The sequence below is a fragment of the Lutra lutra genome, chromosome 17 (assembly GCF_902655055.1).
Source record: "Lutra lutra chromosome 17, mLutLut1.2, whole genome shotgun sequence".
Lineage (NCBI taxonomy): Eukaryota > Metazoa > Chordata > Mammalia > Carnivora > Mustelidae > Lutra > Lutra lutra.
In genome coordinates, this window is record NC_062294.1 from 13,357,318 (window position 1) to 13,374,547 (window position 17,230).

The 17,230-nt window shown below is 35.4% G+C and overlaps 1 protein-coding gene across 1 annotated transcript in view; it reads right to left on the bottom strand.

The window, feature by feature from the left end:
- HYDIN (HYDIN axonemal central pair apparatus protein) overlaps nt 1-17,230 on the bottom strand; it is a 403,917-nt gene that overhangs the window by 379,693 nt on the left and 6,994 nt on the right. Inside the window, exons 2-3 of the mRNA XM_047711407.1 lie at nt 16,837-16,969; nt 2,504-2,628 (exon numbers count right to left, since the gene is read on the bottom strand). The gene's annotated coding sequence lies outside the window, so the exon portion shown is untranslated. The remainder of the gene's footprint in view (nt 1-2,503; nt 2,629-16,836; nt 16,970-17,230) is intronic.

The window sequence follows — 17,230 nt, forward strand, 5'->3', positions numbered from 1 at the left end:
CAGGACTACAAGTTTGGTTCAACATCTGCAAATCAATCAATGTGATACAATACATTAATAAAAGAAAGAACAAGAACCATATGATATTCTCAATAGATGCTGAAAAGCATTTGACAAAGTACAGTATCCTTTATTGATCAAAACTCTTCAAAGTGTAGGTATAGAGGGTACATACCTCAATATCATCAAAGCCACCTATGAAAAACCCACAATGAATATCATTCTCAATGGAGAAAAACTGAGAGTTTTCCACTTAGGTCAGGAACACAGCAGGGATGTCCACTATCACCACTGCTATTCAACAGAGTACTAGAAGTCCCATCCTCAGCAGTCAGACAACAAAAAGAAATTAAAGCCATCCAAATCAGCAAAGAAGAAGTCAAACTATCACTCTTTGCAGATGATATGATACTTTATGTGGAAAACCCAAAAGACTCCACTCCAAAACTGCTAGAACTTGTACAGGAATTCAGTAAAGTGTCAGGATATAAAATCAATGCACAGAAATCAGTTGCATTTCTAAACACCACCAACAAGACAGAAGAAAGAGAAATTAAGGAGTCAATCCCATTTACAATTGCACCCAAAACTGTAAGATACCTAGGAATAAACCTAACCAAAGAGGCTAAGAACCTATACTCAGAAAACTATAAAGTACTCATGAAAGAAATTGAGGAAGACACAAAGAAATGGAAAAATGTTCCATGCTCCTGGATTGGAAGAACAAATGTCTATGCTACCTAAAGCAATCTATATGTTTAATGCAATCCCTATCAAAATACCATCAATTTTTTTTCAAAGAAATGGACCAAATAATCCTAAAATTTATATGGAACCAGAAAAGACCTCAAATAACCAGAGGAATGTTGAAAAAGAAAGCCAAAGTTGGTGACATCACAATTCCAGACTTCAAGCTCTATTACAAAGCTGTCATCCTCAAGACAGTATGGTACTGGCACAAAAACAAACACATAGATCAATGGAACAGAATAGAAAGCCCAGAAATAGACCCTCAACTCTATGGTCAACGAATATTTGACAAAGCAGGAAAGAATGTCCAATGGAAAAAAGACAGTTTCTTCAACAAATGGTATTGGGAAAATTGACAGCCACATGCAGAAAAATGAAACTGGACCATTTCCTTATGTCACACACAAAAATAGACTCCAAACAGATGAATGACCACAATGTGAAAAAGGAATCCATCAAAATCCCTGAGGAGAACACAGGCAGCAAGCCCATCGACCTCAGCTGCAGTAACTTCTTCCTAGAAACATCGCCAAAGGCAAGGGAAGCAAGGGCAAAAATGAACTATTGGGACTTTATCAAGATCAAAAGCTTTTGCACAGCAAAGGAAACAATTAACAAAACCAAAAGACAACTGACAGAATGGGAGAAGATATATGCAAATGACATATCAGATAGAGGGCTAGTATCCAAAATCTATAAAGAACTTACCAAACTCAACACCCAAAGAACAAATACAAACAGAGGACACAAACAGACATTTCTGCAAAGAAGACATTCAGATGGCCAACAGACATATGAAAAAGTGCTCCACATCAGTCAGCATCAGGGAAATACAAATCAAAACCACAATGAGATATCACCTCACACCAGTCAGAATGGCTAAAATTAACAAGTCAGGAAATGACAGATGCTGGCAAGGATGTGGACAAAGGGGAGCCCTCTTCCACTGTTGGTGGGAATGCAAGCTGGTGCAGCCACTCTGGAAAACAGCATGGAGGTTCCTCAAAAAGTTGAAAATAGAGCTACCCTACAACCCGCAATCACACTACTGGGTATTTACCCTAAAGATACAAATGTTATGGTCCGAAGGGGCACATGCACCCAGATGTTTATAGCAGTAATGTCCACAATAGCCAAACTTTAGAAAGAACCTAGATGTCCACCAAAAGATGAATGGATAAAGAAGATGTGGTATATATATATACAATGGAATATTATGCAGCCACCCAAAATGAAATCTTGCCATTTGCAACGACATGGATGGAACTAGAGGGTATTATGCTTAGTGAAATAAGTCAATCAGAGAAAGACAATTATCATATGATCTCCCTGATATGAGGAAGTTGAGAGGTAAAGTGGGGGGGCTGGAGGGGTAGGGAAGGAAAAAATGAAACAAGAGGGGATCGGGAGGGAGACAAACCATAAGAGACTCTTAATCTCACAAAACAAACTGAGGGTTGCTGGGGGGATGGGGGTATGGAGAGGGTGGTTGGGTTATGGACATTGGGGAGGATGTGTGCTATGATGAGTGCTGTGAAGTGTGTAAGTCTGACGATTCACAGACCTGTACCCCTGGGGCAAATAATACATTATATGTTAATTAAAAAAATTATTTTAAAGAATTATTAACAAAATAGTGCAGGCTGAGTACTGGCTGGTGGCACAATAGGGAGCCCTAAAGGCTACAGATATAAGGGGAGTTAACACCACCTGCAGGCTTCTCTCTCTACAGATAGCAGCAATGTGTACTCACAAAAAAATGATGGCAAGAGTCCTGAGAAGGCATCCCTCATACGTGTTACAGGCTTAAGGGTGAGGAAGAGCAGCTGCTGAAGGATCGCCATGGAGCCCAGCCCAGATTCTTTTTCTCCATCTCCCCTATAAAAACACAAACACAAACAAAAAAATCACTGGTGATGTGGTGTAAAAAAAAAAAAAAAAAAAAGATCAAGGGAAATAACTTCATAATACCAAGAGACAAAACAATCAACAAAACCAAACCTACATATAAAACAGATGTTGGAGCTATCAACATTTAATAAAAAATAACTATGTGGGTGCCTGGTTGGCTCAATCCATGGAGTGTGCAACTCTTGATCTCAGGGTTGTGAGTTCAAGCTCCACATTGTGCGTAGAAATTACTTAAAAATAAAATCTTATAAAAAAATTTTTAAATAAAATAACCACAAAAATTTGTCAAAGGCTCCAATGGAAAAAGTAGCAACACTCATTGTCAGATGAGTAATTTCAGCAGAGATGGTAACTAAGAAAAATCAATGAAGATGCTGGAAATAAAAAACACAGTATTAGAGTTCCAGATTGTCACTGGCTAGTTCATCAGTAGACGTAACAGAACTAAGGGAAGAATTACTGAATTTGAAAATACCCAAACTGAAAGAGAGAAAAGAGAGTAAAAATTTAAATTATATATATATATATATATGAATGACAATATCAAATGATCTAACAGATACACAATTAGAATTCCAGAAAGAAAAAAAAAAAGATAGGGAATTGGGTAGAATAAATATTTGAAGGGATAATGGCTAAGAATTTTCAGAAGTAATGGCATCTATCAAACTACAGATCAAACCACCAAGCAAGATAAATATCCAACTTCTGAAAACACAAAACAAAGAGAAAATCTTGAAAGCAGCCAAAGGGGGAAAAATTAATAAAGAGAAATACACATACAAATTATAATAGCCATCTTGTCAGAAACATGCAAGCTAGAAGACAGTAGAGTGACATTTTTTGAGAACTGGATGAGAGAGTGACATCAAGATGGAGGAGGAGGTGACTCCAGCCTCCATTTCTCCCCTCCATACACACACACACACACACAAAAAAAAACAATTAGATACTTATCCATGAACAAAAAATAGCTCTGGGAGAGTTCAGAAGTCCACCTAAGAAGATCCACCAACAGAGGTGTCTCTGTGGCGCAGTTGGTTAACCATCCAACCATCCAATTTTGGCTCAGGTCATGATCATAGGGTTGTGGGATCAAGACCTGCATCAGACTCCCTGCTCAGCAGGGAGTCTGCCTGAGATTCTCTCTCTCTCCTTCTCCGTCTGCCCTGCCCCAATAAACAATTAAATCTTTAAAAAAAGAAGCAGCAGCAGCAGCAGCTTCAGCAACACAATAGAGCAAAAAACCTGAAAATAACCATACATAAAGGGTAGAAAGAAGTTTCATTTTGCCTGCATCATTCCATCCCCTAGGCTGGCACTGCTCGGTGCCAAGAGGGAACTCCCCCAGCCCAAGAGAGTTCCCCATGCTGGTAAAAGGAAAGCAGGGTGAGCAACAAGTTTCCCCAGCCTTTCAGAGCACTGCACAAAGAACCCACTTCAGTTTTACCCTCCCCAGAAACCAGCAAAGCTGAGACCTTTAGAAATGGCTAGGAACAACGAACAAGGGCAGGGGCTCCCAATATCACTCACAGTGTGAACAGCTGTGGTTCCTAGTGGCCTGCTCTGCAGAGGACCATAAAAATCTTCAGTGATAAGGACCTCAACAGCCCTTGCAGATGCTACAGACCCCAACCCTGGCTTTCTTCGCCAAGAATCTCATTACAGACCTCAGCAGACTGCTTCACAGAGGACCCCACCAGCTTTTTTTATTGCTGAGGAAGCCAACAGCTAGCACAGCCCCTGCAGACAGATGCCCTGCATGTCTGCCATGATATTTTCACCCTGCAGGTTTTTAGGCTCACAGATATCAGCTACCTGAGTCCCTCCATGCTCCCTCTGCACCAAAACCCAGGTCCACACTGCCAGTATCAGCTTCAACAGCTATGTGCATGCAAGATGCCAGCCCAGGGCTCCCCATCTGCATGTAGATAGTTAAGGCCCCCAGAATGGCTTGTAGACTCAGAGATGGCCCTGACTCCAGTCATTGCCTACACTGCCCCCCCCCCTCTTCTCTGAGAGAGAATCTCAGGCAGACTCCCTGCTGAGCAGGGAGTCTGATGCAGGTCTTGATCCCACAACCCTATGATCATGACCTGAGCCAAAATTGGATGTCGGGGGGCCCGACATAGGAGCACCTAAATAGGTAAAGTAAATATTAACAGAGATAAAGGGAGAGATAGACAGCAATACAATAGCACCAAAGGACGTCAATACTCTATTTTCATCAATGGATAGATTATCCACACAGAAAATCATTAACAAAACACTGGCCTTAAAAAAACACATTAAATCACATGGACTTGATATATTATACAGATCATAGCATCCACAAGCAACAAAAGACATGTTCTTCTCAAGCACACATGGAACATGTCCCAGGACAGATCATGTTAGGACACAAAACGAGTCTTAATAAATTTAAAGACCGAAAAAAGATCAAGCACTTTTTCCAATCCAGTGGTATGAAACTGGAAATTAATTATAAAAGGAAAACAGGAAAGTTCCAAAATTGTGGAGATTAAACAACATGCTACTAGACAACCAATGGGTCAAAGAAGAAATCAAAAGGGAAATCAAAATACACCTTCAGACAAAGGGAAATAGAAATACAACATACCAAAACATGTGGAATACAGCAAAAGCAGTTCTTAGACAGTTCACAGCAATAAATGTCTATCTCAAGTAACAAGAAAGATCTCAAATAAACCACTTACTCTTGAGCCTCAAGGAACGAGAAAAAGAATAAACAAAGCCCAAAATTAAAAGAAGGAAAGAAAAAATGAAGATCAAAGTGGAAATAAATGAAGTAGACTAAAAGGATAACAGAAAAGATTAATGAAACTAAGAGTTGTTTTTCTTAAACAATAAACTAATATGACAAAACTTTAGCTACACTAAGAAAAAAAGAGAAGGGGCTCAAATAAAATCAGAAATGAAAGAGGAGACATCACAACTGATACCACAGAAATAAAGGATCCTAAGAGACTATTATGAATACATACCAATAAATTAGACAGCCTAGAAGAAATGGATAAATTCCAGAAACATACAATCTACCAAGACCTAATCATGAAAAGAGAACATCTGAACAGATTACTAGTAAGAAGACTGAAAATAATAAAAAACCACCAAAAAACCAAAAGTCCAGGACCAGACAGTAATTCACTGGTAATTCTACAAAATACTTAAAGAAGAATTAATACCAACTCTTGTCAAACTCCAAAAAAAACAGAAGAGGAAGGAACACTTCCAGACTCATTTCACTAGGCCAGCATTATTGTTACTATTGTCACTATTGATACCAGAAGCAGACAAGGATGACACAAGAAAACTACAGGCCAATATCTGTCATGAACATAGATGCAAAAATCCCCAATAAAATATGAGCACACCAAATTCAACAATACATGAAAAAAATCACACACTATGCAAATGGGATTTATTCCAGAGCTGCAAGGATGGTTCTACATCTGCAAGTCATTAACATTTTATACTACATTGACAAAATGAGGGTAAAAATCATACGATCATCTCAATACATGTAGAAAAAATATCTGACAAATTTCAACACTTACTTATAATCAAAACTCTCAACAAGTTGGGTATAGAGAGAACATACCTCAACATAATAGCCATAAATGACAGTCACACAGCTAATGTCATATTCAGTGGTGAAAAACTATAATCTTTTCTCTAAGATCAAGAATAAGACAAGGTTGCCCACTCTCACCACTTTTGTTCAAAACAGTATCAGAAATCCTAGCCAGAGCACTTCGCAAGAGAAAGAAATAAAAGTCACCCATGGGGCACCTAGGTGACTCAGTCAGTTAAGCAACTGCCTTCAGCTCAGGTCATGATCCCAGGTTCCTGGGATCTGGCAGTGTTGGGCTCTCTGCTCAGTGAAGAGTCTGTTTCTCCCTCTCCCTCTGCCCTTCTTCCCACTCATGCTCTCTCTCTCTCAAGTAAATAGTGTTTTTTTTTAAGTCATCCAAATTGGAAAGAAAGAAGTAAAACTGTCACTATTTGCAGTTGACATATTATAAATAGAAAATATTAGGACTACCAAAGAACTGTGAGAGCTAGTAAAAAAATTCAATAAAGTTGTAGGATACCAAATCAATATACAAAAATCTATTATGTTTCCATACACTAATAACAAACTAACAAAAGAAAAATTAAGAAAACAATCCCATTTTCAACTGTGTCAAAAAATAAAATAAAATACCTAGGAATAAATTTAACCAAAGAGGTAAAAGACCTATACATTGAAAACTATAACACAATGATGAAAGAATTAAAGAAGACACAAATAAATGGAAAGATATTCCATGTTCATGGATATGAAGAAAATAATTGCAAATGATATATTAGATAAGGGGTTAATATCCAAAATACATAAAGAACTCATACAACTCAAGAGCAAAATAACAACAACCCAGTTAAAAAATGGGCAGAGGATCTGAATAGACATTTTTCCAAAGACATAGAGATGGCAAATAGGTACATGAAAAGACACTTAACATTATTTATCATTGGGGAAATACACGTCAAAACCACAATGAGATATTACCTCACACCTGTTAGAATGGCTATTACAAAAAAAAATAAGAAATAAATGTTGGTGAGGATGTGGAAAAGGAATGCTCATGCACTGCTGGTGGGAATGTAAATTGGTGCAGCCTCTATGTTTTACTCCACTGAAACAGTATGGAAGTTCTTCAAAACTATCATATGATCCAGCAATTCCACTTGAGTTTTTAATTTGAAAGAAACAAAAACACTACCTCAAAAAGATGTCTTCACTCCCATGTTCATTGCAGCATTATTCACAATACCCAAAACATGGAAATAACCTAAGTGTCCACTGATGGGTGAATGAATAAAGACGATGAAATATTATTCAGCCATTTAAATGGCCATTGTTGCCATTTGCAACAACGTGATAGACCTTAAGGGCTTTATGCTAAGTGAAATAAGTCAGATGGAAAAAGATAAATACCATATGATCTCATTTATATGCATAATATTTTTAAAAATTTAAACAAGCTCATGAATACAGAGAACAGATTGGTGTTTGCCAGTGGCAGGGTTTTTTGGGGGTTTAAGATTTTTTATTTATGTATTTGAGAGAAAGAGACAGAGACAGAAAGAGCAGGAGCACGTAGAAGAGGGAGCAAAATGAGGGGGCCCATCCCAGGACCTTGGGATCATGACCTGAGCCGAAGGCAGACGCTTAACTAACTGATCCATCCAGGCACCCCAGAGGCAGAAGTTTTATCCAAATATAAATAAATACACACACACAAACACATACACACACACACACACATATAATATATATATACACACAAAAAACATATATGATACATATATAATATATATTTAATAATACTGTGTTATAGTCAAAAATTACAAAGAAAGCAGATCTTTCTTATAAGAAAAGTATTATAACTGTACAGTGATAAATGTTAAACTTATTGTGAAGATCATTTCACAATATATATATATATTGAACCATTATGTTATATACCTGAAACTAATATAATATTACATGTCAATTATATCTTAATTTTTAGAAATAAATCAAGGAGTTAGAAAAAAACAGTAAACCAAAATAGCTCATTCTCTGAAAACTAATGAACAAAACAGAAATTGTTAACTTGATTTCTAAAAGATAAGAAAGCACAAGCACACAAAAGAAACAAGGTCAAAATGGGATTTTTTTAAATCATGAGACTACTTTGTACATCTATATGAAATAAAAACATTTTAAATAATATATAGATGAAATAAACAATATTCTAAACAAGTGAAATATGTAAAAAGAAAAACAGAAATAGAAAATCATAAAAGAGCTCCTCTGACAAAAAGACAGTAGACTCAGCCAGTTTCACAAAGAAATCCACTAAACTTGTAAAGATCAGATTATGTAAACACTGCTTAAGCCATTTCAGAGCACTGAAAGAAACAACATCCAAATTATTTTTATAATGCAAATTTAACATCAATTCTAAAATCAGACAAATACTGCATTATAAAATAACTATAAGCCAATCTCACTTATTAATATTAATGCAAAAATTATAAATAAAATATTAGCAAACACAATCCAAAAATCCATCATGATCAAGTAGTGTTTATTCCAGAAATGTAAGAGGGGTTCAGTATTTGGAAATCCATTAATTAATCACTTTAATACAACTACTTTTCTAAGTGCTGGAACAAACAATCCTAAAACTTGTAGGGAACCAGAAAAGAATCGGAATCGCCAAGGAAATGTTGAAAAATAAAAACAAAGCTGGGGACATCACATTGCCTGATTTCAAGCTATATTACAGAGCTGTGATCACCAAGACAGCACAGTACTGGAACAAAAACAGATCAAGGAAACAGAATAGAGAGCCCAGCTATATATCTTCAACTCTATGGTCAAATAATATTCAACAAAGCCAGAAAAAATATCCAATGGAAAAAAGACAGTCTCTTCAATAAATGGTGCTGGGAAAATTGGATAGCCACATGCAGAAGAATGAAACTCAACCATTCTCTTACACCATACACAAGATAAATACACAAAGATAAACTCTAAATGGATGAAAGACCTCAATGTGAGACAGGAATCCATCAAAATCTTTAAGGGGAGCATAGGCAGAAACCTCTCTGACATTGGCCACAGCAACATCTTTCAAGACATGTCTCCAAAGACAACAAAGCAAAACTGAACTTTTGGGACTTCAAGATAAAAAGCTTCTGCACAGCAAATGGAAGAGTCAACAAAACAAAGAGGCAACCCACAGAATGGGAGAAGATATTTGCAAATGACACCTCAGATAAAGGGCTGTTATCCAAGATCTATAAAGAATTTCTCAAACTCAACACCCAAAAAACAATCAAGTCAAAAAATGGGCAGAAGACATGCACAGACACTTCTCCAAAGACATACAAATGGCTAATGGACACATGAAAAAAGGTTCAACATCATTAGTCATCAGGGAAATTCAAATCAAAACCACACTGAGATATCACCTTACACCAGTTAGAATGGTAATAATTGACAAGGCAAGAAACAACAAATGTTGGAGAGGTTGTGGAGAAAGGGGAACCCTCTTACACTGTAAGTGGGAATGCAAGCTTGTGCAGCCACTTTGGAAAGCAATGTGGAGATTCCTCAAAAAATTAAAAACAGAGCTACCCTATGACCCAGTAATTGCACTACTGGGTATTTACCCCAAAGATACTGATGTAGCGAAAAGAAGAGCTACATGCACCCCAATGTTCATAGCAGCAGTGTTCACAATAGCCAAACTGTGGAAGGAGCCTAGATGCCCTTCAACAGGTGAAGGGATAAAGATGTGGTCCATATACACAATGGAATATTACTCAGCCATCAGAAAGGATGAATACCCACCATTTGCAACGACATGGATGGAACCAGAGAATATTCTGAGTGAAATAAGTCAAGCAGAGAAAGTAAATTATCATATGGTGTCACTTATATGTGGAACATAAGGAATACCATGGAGGGCATTAGGAAAAGGAAGGGAAAACTGAAGGGGGTCGGGGGAATCAGAGGGGAAGACGAACCATGAGAGACTGTGGACTCTGGGAAACAAACTGAGGGTTTCAGAGAGGAGGGGTAGGGGGTGGGTGAGCCCAGTGATGGGTAGTAAGGAGGGCATGTATTGCATGGAACACTTGCATGGGTGTTATATGCAAACAATGAATCACAGAACACTATGTCAAAAACTACTGATGTACTATATGATGACTAACATAATAAAATTTTTTTAAAAAGAACCAAAGAGAAAAATATACTCATCTCCACAGATTTTAGCAATGGAAAAACTGAACATTTATATTTTTTAAAAGCCTCAAAAATAGGAATAACTCATGGATGTAAATAACATTAAAATAAACTTTAAATAATTTTTTAAAAATAAATACATTTTTAAAAATTAGCAGCTGATACAATGGGAATAGACTAGGATAGCAGTTCTCAAACTATGGTCTGTGGATCCAAACCAAAACATTATGTATTTCCGCTTTATACTATGATGATCCAAAAGCAGTGGTGGGCAAAACTGCTGGTGCCTTAGCACAAATCAAGGTAGTGGCACTAAACTCCTCTAAGTTGTCACTGCATTCTTCAATGCACATATTCGTGGCAGTGGAAAAAAAGCGATTTTTTAACTTAAGAATATCCTGAAGTAGTAAAAATAGTCCAACTTATTAAATTTTGACTCTTGAGCAAATGCCTTAAATATTCTAGGTAAAGAAATGGGAAGTACATATAAAGCATTTCTGCTGCATACCAAAGTAGGATGGCTGTCCCCAGGAAAAGCATTTGTGCAACTGAGTTGCAAACTGAAATTGTATATTTTTCATGGAACATCGTATTTACTTGGAAGAACAACTGGGAGACAAACTATAGCTATTATGTAGTTGGTAATTATAGTTTGTAGTTATAGACTTGGGTATTCGACAGATATTTCCTTAATAATTAATAAGGTGAGCTCTCACTTCAAGGAAAACTGACAAAGTTGTCACTTAGAGAGAATTCAAGCATTCAAACAAAAGTCAAAATTTTAGAAAATGTTTGTTCATCACCCGAGTTCGACAGCTTCTCAATACTTTGATTTTTTTTCTATTAAGATCAGCAGTGAGTTATTTCGCTCAGCACAATACCCTCTAGTTCCATCCACATCGTCGCAAATGGCAAGATTTCATTTCTTTTGATGGCTGCATAGAATTCCATTGTATATCTATATTTATATTTATATATATATATACACCACATCTTCTTTATCCATTCATCTGTTGATGGACATCTAGGTTCTTTCCACACTTTGGCTATTGTGGACATTGCTGCTATAAACATTTGGGTGCACATGCCCCTTCAGATCACTACATTTATATCTTTAGGGTAAATACCCAGTAGTGCGATTGCTATGATCTCCCTGATATGAGGAAGCTGAGAGGCAATGTGGGGGGTTTGGGGTGTAGGAAAGGAATAAATGAAACAAGATGGGATAAGAGACCCATAAGAGACTCTTAATCTCACAAAACATACTGAGGGTTGCCGGGGGGAGGAGGGGTAGGGAGAGGGTGGTGAGGTTACGGACATTGGGGAAGGTATGTGCCATGATGAGTGCTGTAAAGTGTGTAAACCTGGCGATTCACAGACCTGTACCCCTGGGGCTAATAATACATTACATGTTAATAAAAAAATTAAAAAGAATTTTTTAAAATAAGCACGAATAAAAAATAAAGGATCAGCAGTGAGTTTAAAAATGTGGGGGGTTTTTGGTACCATATAAATCAAATATGTCAAAAACATTTGCAAGATCTGCATAACCCAAAGAACTCATCTTCCAAATGATGAATTTGTGGGTTTACAAAACCACATATGAATAAGCAATCCCTTCAAAGTACAAGACAGACCAATAGATTTTAACAGAGTACAAAAGTCTCATTAATATAGTTTAAGATTCTTCTTTGCAATCAACTTTATCACCTGTCAAGTTTTGGAAAAGCATCAAAGAACATCCATAATTATCCAAAAAGGTTATTAAAATACTCCTTCCTTTTCCAACTACCCATTGGGAGTCCAGATTTTCTTAAGTACTTCAACTAAAACAATGCAGTACAAACAGACTAAACGTAAAATGGATATGAGAATCTGTCTTCTACTATAATACAAAAAAGATCTACAAAAATGTAAACACTTCCACGTTTCTAAGTTATTTTTTGTTATTTTTTGGTAAAATATGTTTATGTTAACACAATACTTTTATCACTGTTATTTCTCAATTGATGAAACTTAAAATGTTTATGAGGTTTAGCTTCTGACATGGAACATCTCAAGAGATACAATTCCAATGAACAAAAGCTCTTTGGATTCTTCAGTAATTTTTAAGAGAGGAAAAGAGTCTTGAGAACCACTGCACTGTAGACATTCCCATTAAGGTCAGGATGATGTCAGGTCTGGGCAGAAATATAGATGACACGGGCATATGTTGTGCCAGAAAGTAGAGAAGCTACTTTAAAGTATGTAAAAAATAACATAGGTATTAACCTGAAGGAGCCCATCCCTCACCCACCCAAGTCAAAATAGGATAATTTGAGCATCAAATGAGAACAGGACTTGTAACTGGTTAAAATACATCAAATACACAACCATCCATGAACTCCTAAAGATAGTTTAAAAACCACCAAATAAAATTTCATTAGTCACCTTTGAGGGTTGCTAAAACATCATCTTATTTTTCTGAAAACTGATAAAGTGTTTTAAAAAATGAAGCACTTTTTCCATGTTTTTTCCTGAATAAACTATTTTTAAAAAACAAATGAGGATGACTTCAAGTACATATTATAAAGTCCAGTTAATAACTGAAGAAATGTTGTTAATCAATAACTTGCAAACTCTAATAGAGCTAAGTATCACTACCTATTAAATAAAAAATGATGAAGTGAAAGATCAACAGAGGGTGCCTGGGTGGCTCGGTGGGTTAAGCCGCTGCCTTCGGCTCAGGTCATGATCCCAGGTTCTGGGTTCAAGCCCCACGTCGGGCTTTCTGCTCAGCAGGGAGCCTGCTTCCTCCTCTCTCTCTCTGCCTGCCTCTCTGCCTACTTGTGATTTCTCTCTGTCAAATAAATAAATAAAATCTTTAAAAAAAAAAAAAGAAAAAAAAAGAAAGAAAAAATAACTTGCAAACTCTAATAGAGCTAAGTATCACTACCTATTAAATAAAAAATGATGAAGTGAAAGATCAACAGAGGGTGCCTGGGTGGCTCAGTGGGTTAAGCCACTGCCTTCGGCTCAGGTCATGATCTCAGGCTCCTGGGATCAAATCCCACATGGGGCTCTCTGCTCAGCAGGGAGACTGCTTCCCTGTCTCTCTCTCTCTCTGCCTGCCTCTCTGTCTACTTGTGATCTCTCTCAAATAAATAAATAAAAATCTTAAAAAAAAAAAAAAGAAAAGAAAGAAAGACCAACAGAAAAATGCAGTGTATAAATAAGTTTGACATTTGAATCCAACTGATCTTAATGTCATTGAGACAGGGCAACTAGCCATTTTGTGCTTCCTGATCTGATGAAAAAAGGAAGTACACAGTGCCATTTACAAAGTTTTCCTGCCAAAGGTAATCAATCCTCTACCTCTACCTACCAATTTATAAGAAATATGTGGCATAGAGATACAAATCAAAACAATCAAATTCAGCATGAGGAAAAGCACAGGCCAGTTAACATGGCATAGAAAAGAAAATGTTGGGGCTACAGAACGGGGTGAGGGACTTTTACATAGAGAGACTTCAGAGGCATATTAAGCAAATACAATGTGCCAGCCTTATTTGGATCCTTATTTGAACCAACCATAAAAAGGCACTTTTGAGACAACCTGGAAAATTTGAACATGGACTAAGTATTGGGTGATATTAATTTTGTCACATGCAATAAAGTCCTTATCTGTTAAGATTCCATGAATTTGTTTTTAAATACTCAAAAAAAAAAAAAAAGGTAGGAGGATAAAGCAAGTTAAGCAAAATGTTGGTGGTTATGGAACCTGGCCAAGGGTTGTTAATATGATTTTAATTTTCTGTATGTTTGTAAATTTTATATAATAAAAAAAAATAGTATTCTGAAGACACATATATTGACTACACAAAATATAAAATAACACCTGTACTGACAATATGAAATATAAAATAAACATGTGCCATAGCACTCTGCCCTTGAATTTATAATTCTGGAAAGAAAATGAAAGAATGGTAGAAAAAAAAGGAACAATGTAATATTGCTTTATTTAAGGTAATGCTCAGATTGAATGATTCAAGAGGTAAGTGTAACAGCTCCAGGAAGAGATTAATATTACTGGAGTTATCAAATAGTTATAGGAATGATGTTTACTCTAATAAAAAAAAATCACTAGGATATGTTTGTGTTTCTTTTGAAGTTTCTGAACAGGCCTAGTAGGTAGACTAATTTTTCAATCCTGAAATTCACTGAAAATAACAGAAATTCTCGAAAGTCAAGACCATAAAAGCACATCTGTCTTGCCCAGTAAAATAATTTGGTGTTGAAGCAGAAGTTTAAGTAGCAAAAAGATGCAGATACACAGGTAAATAAAATATGTTTATCCACAAAGGTCTATAGAATCATTTTAGTAAAAGTAGCTTTTCGGCAAAATGTACACAAACAGTTTAAAGAGCAATCTCTACAAATGTTTTAATTATATCATGACAAATTTAGCCCACAAATCAACAATGTGGCTGCAATTTTAAATAATAAATTATATTAAAAGTCCAGTAACAGACTATACTGATGCTGCTACACTTGGCACACAGTGAACACAGAATTATACCTCACTGGGTCTATAAAGATACTCTGGAAAGATAGAAACAAATCTCAAGAAAATTAGAGAAAACACTACTCTGGGTACGACTTGTAAATGAGTATACAACCTGTATGTGACCAGAAGCAGATCAGACTTTTAAATAAAATTTTCACTTGAGTAAGATTAAATGCTAACCCATGCTCAATGACAGGTCATTTCTAAATATTTTTACTAACAAAAAACAGCAGACAACTTCACCATATCTGTGGTTATAAAGCAGCTTCTCCCCTTCCCGAAACATTACCGTATAAACTTATACTTATCCAAAGGTAAGTTACTTTGATCTTCTGTATTGGTTCAAACTAAGAAAATATAAATAACAGATTGGGGAAGACAGAACTCCATATTCAAAGATTGCTACTTTATACAAAGAATACATTGATCAGAAAGTACAAAATAGTAGGAACTCATTATAAATTTTGAGGATTTTTGGTTTAATTACATGTCCTAAAACATAGCTACTTATTATGAGTTATTATATGTCATATACTTTTGGTTCACCTGCTATCATGAGGCCAGCTCTGAAAAATGTTTTCCATCCAAATAGAAATTCATTAGGGAATACTGAAATTTTTGTTTTATGGTTAGTTCTGCTCCCAAGATCAGCCTGAAATGAATTTTAATCCAGTAAAAAAAAAAAAAAAAAAAGATAGAAAAGGGCTGGGGAGGCCTATTATCAAACAATTGAATCTCTATTTTCAATAGTAACTATGTAATAAACAAATTTTCAGTCAGACCTTGCATATCTATACCATCTACGCATAATAATTTTTCATCATTTTAATAGAGGATAATATTTACATTAAGTCTAAGTTTTCTTCAAAATGTATAATAACAAGGATGTAACAAAATGTAAGATAACAAAGGACATTTAAAGGCCTAATTGTACCAGTTTAATTAATAAATGTTATTTTTTAGAACACAAAAATTAGCAAAAAAAAACCTAATGCTGTAAAATCTTTGTACTGCTTAACTTAAAAAGGATAATAGTTTATTGTTTCAAACAATTAAAAAAATTGAAACTAAAAATGTCTTATCTCTTACTTTCATCTCAGAATAAAGCAAAAATAGACTAAATGAAGTAATAGTGTTGCCCTTTGGTTTTCAAATCAACTTAAATATGGAAAAGTATTTAAACATGGAAAATAAGATTTTGGTTGGGTTGATAATCAACATTTTCATTTCTAAAAATATGAGAATGTAAGGGATTAACTGATTTCATTTACCCATGCCACAGCAGTCTAACTATTATGAGTTCAACGGGAAATGAAAAGTAGGTTTACATATTTTTAAAGACCAGGTATATTCTCATCAAAAATAAGTAAAATAACAAAAGCATCGAACAACTTTTTTTTCCAATTCTTCCTAGTATTTTAAATGCTTCTTTCATTCCACTCCAAGATCTCTGGATCTTTTTAAACATAAAAAACTATTTTAAAGATGGAGTAAAGTCTACAAATTCGATGTTCAATTTACTCAAGAAAAGATATTTTCAATGCATTAAAATATTTAAGCAACATTGGGATAATATATAAAGGCCTCCACTAAAATATATTTTTCTTAGGGAGGACAAAAATGAACAGTGGAAAATTACATTTATAAGAACTGTTTCTCATCTAAGTTTTTAGAAAACACATTTATGAAGTTTACATTTTCTGGTTGTTAAAAAGCTTTTTTCAACAAAACTCTTAATTTCAACAATTAAGTTAAAAATTACAAAACCTACAAAATAATTTTTTTTTAAAGAACCCATTTTAATATATAAATCATGTCTCACCTTACAGTCTTCTTGTCATTCATTTTTTGGATAGCACTTTTCCTCCTTTTTTTCTCAAAGAGAAGTTCCTAAAAATCATTGGTACCTGTCATCCACATCAAGTTCAATCTGAACCTTCAAGTCCTATTCTCACCTATGGAGCAAATGTGAATCCAAAAAAATCAGATGAACAGCAACTGATTCCAAAAGTCAAGTTAAATACCAAAATATATTCTAATATACACCACTGTGCTATGTATTCCAACAGAGATGGATTAGTGTTTAAAAAAAAAAAAAAAAAAAAAAAAACCACATAAGCATTCAATGCTTATTTGAGGTGCTTAAAAGAAAGTTTTAATACCAGTGCCAGTATTCAGTTTCTTTCCTGAAGTAGAAATTCCATAAATATTACAAT